We start from the raw sequence: 7,381 nt of genomic DNA, 5'->3' as shown, positions 1-7,381 counted from the left end.
CATATGTTCCCAACTATGCAAATCCAGATCCAGATTTTTGGTGATTTAGAAGTCCCTTTTATACAAGTGGTCTAGAAAAGAAATTATATTAATCAGGCAACTTTTTGATGTGCAAACCTCTACTTTATTCTCTTTTGACCAGATGAGAGAAAGATGCAATACCCCTAGAAAGGATTTGCAGATGAGGCATTTTATTAACTTTCCTTTTTGGGGTTAACTTGTCTTTGTGGTTATAGAAGCACGCCGGGGCTGGTTGAGATCTCTCCACTATCAGATTGGGGTTTTTTTTGTCTGTACTAATTGCTGATCAACGTGTGGAAAGTTCCTCTATAATGTTAAGAACTTCTGTATTTGAATAACGAGAACATTATTTTCTTTACCTAGAAAGCAAGGAGGACATTATCTTGGTTTTAATGTAGTTCCGTCTTAGGCCTCGGCCATGTTACGTGCTTGCTGGCGGAAGCGCGCTGAGGCGCGCTCCCGCTCAGCACTGAGCCCCTACAGCCGCAATTAGAGCGGCTTTAGTAGGGGCTCACCTGCGCTTCCGCGCGCTTGCGGAAGCGCAGGTCTTGGGGGAATTTTAAATTCCCCCGCTTGCCGGCGAGACAGGCCGGTCACGTGAGCGGTTCGCCCAATGAGGGCGAACCAGCTCCGTGACGTCACTGGCCCGCCCCCGGCCAGTGACGCGCCCGCCCCCGGACCGCCCCCTGACGGCTGCTGAGAGCGCTTGCGGTAAGCAACCGCAAGGCCAGGGAAAGCACCCGCTTTCCCTGCGCCTCAGCGCGCCTCAGCACGCCAGCAGGGACCGTGGACTCGGCCTTATGCTTCATTGTCTAATGTAAGAGAGTTGCAACACAAAACCTTATAGAAAGGCTTATTTATTCTATCCTATTTACATAAGATTTAACCTGATTCTCGGGCAGGGGCAGTAATACCATTGGTGCAGCAGGTGCAAAGCACTTGGGCCATGTAAACTTAAGGGGCCCCCTGCATACTGCAGAGGATGAGGTAGCTGGATCTCCCATGCTCAGCGCTGCCACCATGAGGCTTAAAAATGTTCTTGCACCAAAGCCATCCTTACATCTTTTTGTTCTTGGGGCACAGGGTATAGGGAAGTACCTTTGGTCCTCTTGACCTAAGGGACCAGGCCTGAGGAAGGGGTCATTATTCTTGAAACTTTGCCTCCCTATTTTACCTTTTCCCCATCTCCTTCCCACCCCCCTTGTGGTGTTTCCTTGTCTCTCCCCCCCCCCCCCCCTGTATTTTTCACCTTAAAAGTATTGATCACTGTTATTGTCAGTTTGCTGCTCACCTGTATGACATTGTTCCAGCGTTATGTTCTTGTGCTTTCATGATTAAATATTTCTAATTTGGAATATTCCTAGCTTTTTGATATTTTTATATGGTCAGTGAGTGCTGGGAATACCCCCCCCCCCCCCCCCCTTATCCTTTCACTAGTTCAGCCTCTATTCTCAGGGTTACCGTGGTACTTGAAAGCAACAAACTAGGGCCAGGTTTTCAGAATTTCTCTTATTAAAATTGATCAAATATATAATCTAGCTCTAAATACCACTAACACAACCTGCTTAGGTACAGCATGTGTTCCACTAAAAACATAGCCTCTTGGTTGCTCTCCAGGACTAGATGAAGCAGGTGTCATTGCACTCACTGGCAAGTTGCTGCTGGACGTACAAACCATGCTAGCGGGAGAAGTGTTTATTTTCTTGAATAAGCCTGGCGTGAAAAAGGGTGGGGTTCAAAAAGCAATTCCACCCGCTTGAGCACGCCAGCAGGGGCAACAATGTCTGCCACATGGGGACCCTTACTCTGGATATATTCTGTAAGTATGGACAAATGAGAGCTGATTTATTGCATTGTAATTGGAGATGTAATCATTATTATCTTTTGTTTGTATTGTGCCAACATATTCCACAGCGCAGTTCAATGTGGGATGGATGGCAATAATATTGTTTGACAAATGAGTATGTATGTATATATATGTATATATATATATATATATGAGGCTCCACTATTCTTGAGGTCCTCGAGGAAGTCAAGAGCCTGGAAGCGTCTGCAGCTCTATTTATGAGATGTCACCATCCCTACCACTGTAACTGCGCAGAGTAAGGGCGGGTTTAGCCTATGCTGAGTCACACTAGATCAGGTGACACTTCCAGCATTTTCTGGAAGTAAGGAGTGGCCAAGCACCAGCCTAAATACTTTGCAGCATTTACATCCTGACTAACTTGTATATATGTAATATTGTTTGACAAAAGAGTATGTATATATATATATATATATATATATGTGTGTGTGTGTGTGTGTGTGTGTGTGTGTGTGTGTGTGTGTGTGTGTGTGTGTGTGTGTGTGTGTGTGTGTGTGTGTGTGTGTGTGTGTGTGTGTGTGTGTGTGTGTGTGTGTGTTAAGACAAACTGAGACAATAGGAAGGAGGTCCTTGCCTCAAGGAGGTTACAATCTAGAAGATAATGATATTTTTTCGTGATAGTAAACCCTGGAAGAACTTACATTATAATGTTGGTGCCTAAGGCATAGGTCACCAGGAAACAGACACTGGGATTCAAACGGGATCCCATGCTTCAAGGGCAGCAACATTACTGTACAACTAAGCTGCTTCTCTCAGCCCAGTAACATTTGTGTTGGAACAAGGATTTACAGTACTTGTATTGCATTGCTAATATAACATTGGGGCTAAATTCTAGGGCAATCATCATTGGTAATCAAGTACAATGCAAAATGTGTGTCTCTAATTTTCTTGCCTAACCAACGTGTTTTGATTCCACCCAAGAAAGCCATTTTGAGCAATTGAACAAACCCTTCCCAGGCCTCAACAGATCAATTAGTCAGAACAATTTGGAAACTTATTATTACTGTGGAGAGGCATGAGTCGTTCAGACAAAGAAACATACAGTATTTTTTTTAAAAGCAGGCACTATGCATTAAAGCCTACCCGTAACTTATCCAAACCAAAGTCATCCTGTCTTTAACTAGGAAAACATGGTTTCCTAGGCCCAACTTTAGGCTCACCATTACCCTAGAGATATGTGGGTGAAACCTTTATGCAAGTTCACAAACTTGGCGAAATAAACATTTTTCTGACTGGTGAAAAAGTCCCAAACATAAAACTTCATAACCCCCCTCCCTCTTCCCCCCCCCCCCCCCCAAAAAAAAATCAATTACTGGCATGTGTATCAAGTGCCGGTACAGGATATCACACCGTTCCAGCGTTAACCATCAATGGGAGTGAAGCCTGGAATGGGTGCGCTAACCCATATCGGCACTTGATAAATGTGATCATTAGCGAGCACTAATGAATATAATACAAAACTGTTGTCAATATTGGTAAATATCAGCAAATATTGTTGAATACTGGAAATGTATGCAAGAATTCCAATGTAATATATATATATATATATATATATATATATATATATATATATATATATTATGCATTTGTGACCCTGAAAATCAACAATAACGATTGCTCAAACATATTTGGTCAAAATAATTAATATAAAAATTGCAGCACCATTCGCAAAGTGAACCAGATAGGACTGCACATCTCTAATGAATAACACATGAATACTTTAGGTTTTTTTTTTTTATCTAATTAGCTTTGGCATTTGCATATTGCATGAAAGAGAAAGGAATGGGGTTGTCGTTCCAAATTAGCTTAAAAAAACAGTTTACAAGATAAAACAGCTGGTTTATTTAACAATTCACTCACAATTATGATTATGAGTAGGCCCTGCATGATTAAAATGAGGCTGTTTATATTAATGGAATCAGTTTGCATTCACACCCGGTATGTAATAACATAATAGAGTGATTCGGGTTATAAGCCATAGTAGTATCTTGTTATTTAAAATATTAGTCACTTTATCATCTATATGGCTTGTCTGCTAATACACGTGAAATACACAGATGTGTATTGGTAGTGAAGTTTCGCTATAATTAATAAATGAATTATACTTTTAACTCACAGAGAAAAACCTAATATAGAGGTACCTTCAGACCACTCATAATTTCAACACCAGCTCTAGTCATTCAACACCCAGTCTCAGACTAAACTCTGATATTTGCTTTAACATTGGCTGGCATCTGGCGCATAAACAAAATGTATTGAAGTAGATGTGTAATACATACTGAAGGGATGACTCTGTATAGTGCAGTTGTAATCAACAGGAAAATGCCTGTAATGCAGAATAAACAGCATACCTGAACTTCAGTGTTCAGCAAGGCTATATATGCAATTGTGTATACTGCAGGTAAACAAAATGTCACCCTTGCCTAAAGTATACGGTGCCAGTGTCCTGCCAACTAAAACTTTGGGGTAACCGATAATCACTCAGTCACTCCTTACTGATAATAGCTGTGCCCATAGAGATTGATGGTCTCCCACACATAAGAAAGGAGGATGATTGCTGGTGAGTATTTATTGGTAGTTCTATTGGTAATGTGGATTTCCATTGTCGCGAAGATGCTACATGGAGCAAGCTCACGTGGGACAGCTGGCTAAGAAAACAGGGCAATTTCCTTTAAGGAAATTCACAAAAACATGTGAAAGGTTTTACCTGTGTCAATGAACTCTATACTTAATTGTAACTCAGTAATGTTATAATGAACCTTGCTGGTCTGTCTTCATCTCTAACTCGATTGTACTGAAGATGCAAAACAGTCCATCAAATGAGGGTTTAAAATCAGGACTGGGTGAATATTAAAATATATCTGGCACATAAGCAATCCGTTATTATGTTTTATAAAGGGATTGCCATTGCAATTACATTTGAGTATATTGTGCAATACCCCAGAGGATGCCCAGCTCTAAGGTGGGTTAAAATGGCATATTACAGGTCACCACTATGAGTATTATTGAGGCAAGCAAAATATTGGACCCCAAATCACTGGGACTCTCTACCTCCATGGAATTATCTTACATTGCATTCTGAATATGCCATAAAGTCTCAATGGGTACTTATTTTCAAGGCTAATTAAAAATATATAGTAAAGGGTAATCAGTTAGGATCAGCTCTATTAGTATTTAGTGGTGTAACCCCTCTTTACCTGGCTCAAAAGAATGTCAGATCAAAGTGTATTTACTTATGTACAGGTGGTGCTCAGTGTCTCTCATACCTTCTCGGGGTGCTGGCATCTGGGCTGGCTGGTGTTGTAAGCGGTTGGTGGAATAAAGAGCACCAGGAACTTTATCTAGACAAACAGGTTTCTTTATTCTACATCTCAGGTATCATACAGTCTTCTCCCCTGGGTGCTCAGGCACCAGCCCATGGAGGGACAGGGCTTGCCACATTGTTCACACACATTTGAGTGGATAATAGGCAATCATTAGGCTGTCCAGCCACCTACCAGGACTCTGTGCATGAGTACACCTATCCTCAAGGATGCCATTTTCCTATCATACCGTGCATATTCCTGTTATTGCCTACTTTGGCTGGCCAGTGTTCCGTTTGAGATTGTTTGCAAGCAAACTCCAGATATGGCACTGGGTCCATGATCAATGAATACCCTGGCAAGAGTGCCATGCACATCCTCTTTAAGGAAGGTAGGATGCTTCCATCCCTCCATCATTAGTGGCCCTTCTTAGATAAGGGACACTTCTCTAATCTGAAAACAATAAAGGTACATAGAGCAACACATTAAAGACAGACACTATATATATATATATATATATATATATATATATATATATATATATAATAAATAGATAAGAGCAAGGCACTCCGTCAGGTAGATGAAAGTGGGTGCAAATCCTATATAAACCACATAGGTAAAACGATACCGTGTGACCGAATATCAGAGGCAGCACTCCACGAGGTAGTCAAAAGATTTTGTATTTAGTGAGACATAAAAACCAACGTTTCGGTCCTCCACACGGGACCTTAAGAAAGGTCCCCTGTGGAGGACCGAAACGTTGGTTTTTATGTCTCACTAAATACAAAATCTTTTGACTACCTCGTGGAGTGCTGCCTCTGATATTCAGTCACACGGTATCGTATTACCTATATATATATATGTATATATATATATGTATATATATATATGTATATATATATATATATATATATATATATATATATATATATATATGTATATATATATATATATAGGCAACAGAGCAGATGGCACACAAATACAGATGAAGACAGGTGCTTAGTCCCATATGAATGAATATAATCAAAGGCTCCTTACCAGGCAGACCAGAGAATCCAGGGAATCCAAAGTAGGCACAGCAAGGAAGAGACAGCACACTTATTAGCAAAAAGAATTGTATTAGTAAAGCAGGCACAAAACACCAACGTTTCGGTCCTAAAAACAGGACCTTTATCAAGCACTCCCTTGATAAAGGTCCTGTTTTTAGGACCGAAACGTTTGTGTTTTGTGCCTGCTTTACTAATACAATTCTATTTGCTAATAAGTGTGCTGTCTCTTCCTTGCTGTGCCTACTTTGGATTCCCTGGATTCTCTGGTCTGCCTGGTAAGGAGCCTTTGATTATATATATATATATATATATATATATATATATATATATATATATATATATATATATATATATATATATATATATATATACATGTAGAGGTATCAGTACCGTGTTAGCCGAGCTTCAATAATCAAAAAATAAATAGATGATACCGTTCTGTGGCTAACGAAATGCTTTTATTTGTGCGAGCTTTCGAGATACACTGATCTCTTCTTCCGGCGATGTTACAATGAATGAAGCAAGGATAACTTAAAAACAGTGTCTCTTGGAATGTTATCTGTGCTGTTCCTTCCCCAGTGTGGATGTGTTTTATGGCTAGAGGTGTCAAAGGGTAACTGAAAGCAAGTGAAGAAAGAGTGTGTATGTGTATCAGTGTGAATAAAAATGAATGGAGAGCCCACAGTATAAACAGTGCTCTACACAAGGTGTGTGTGGAGTGAGAGGGATATAAATGGTGTGGGTGGGTGTGGAAATGTGAGAGTTTGTAGCACAACTAAAAGTGTGTGTGGATACTATGTGGTCCCTATTGGGGTATATGGATGGAAAAATAAGGAGTATTAGTATGTGTGAGAGACAGCTGTGTGTGCATACATATAGCACAGTATGTACAGACATGGCCTTTAGCGCTCATGGGAAGAGAGTTCGCTAGTGTCAGTAATGACTCATAAAATTTCGATCTCTGTTTAGGCCACTGCTAAGTGTCCCGAACAGTTGCATAAATTTGTATTCATGCAACCGTCTCTCTTTCGGGGTTTTAAGATTACCTTTGAGTATGGCAACCCTCAGATCGTTCATCTTATGGCCAGAGTCAGAGAAATGTTCGCCAACAGGACTGTCTCTTGTTCCGCGTGTGATGCAGGACA

Source organism: Ascaphus truei, chromosome 4, assembly GCF_040206685.1.
Source record: "Ascaphus truei isolate aAscTru1 chromosome 4, aAscTru1.hap1, whole genome shotgun sequence".
NCBI classification, from domain to species: domain Eukaryota; kingdom Metazoa; phylum Chordata; class Amphibia; order Anura; family Ascaphidae; genus Ascaphus; species Ascaphus truei.
Note: the sequence above shows the minus strand (reverse complement) of the source record.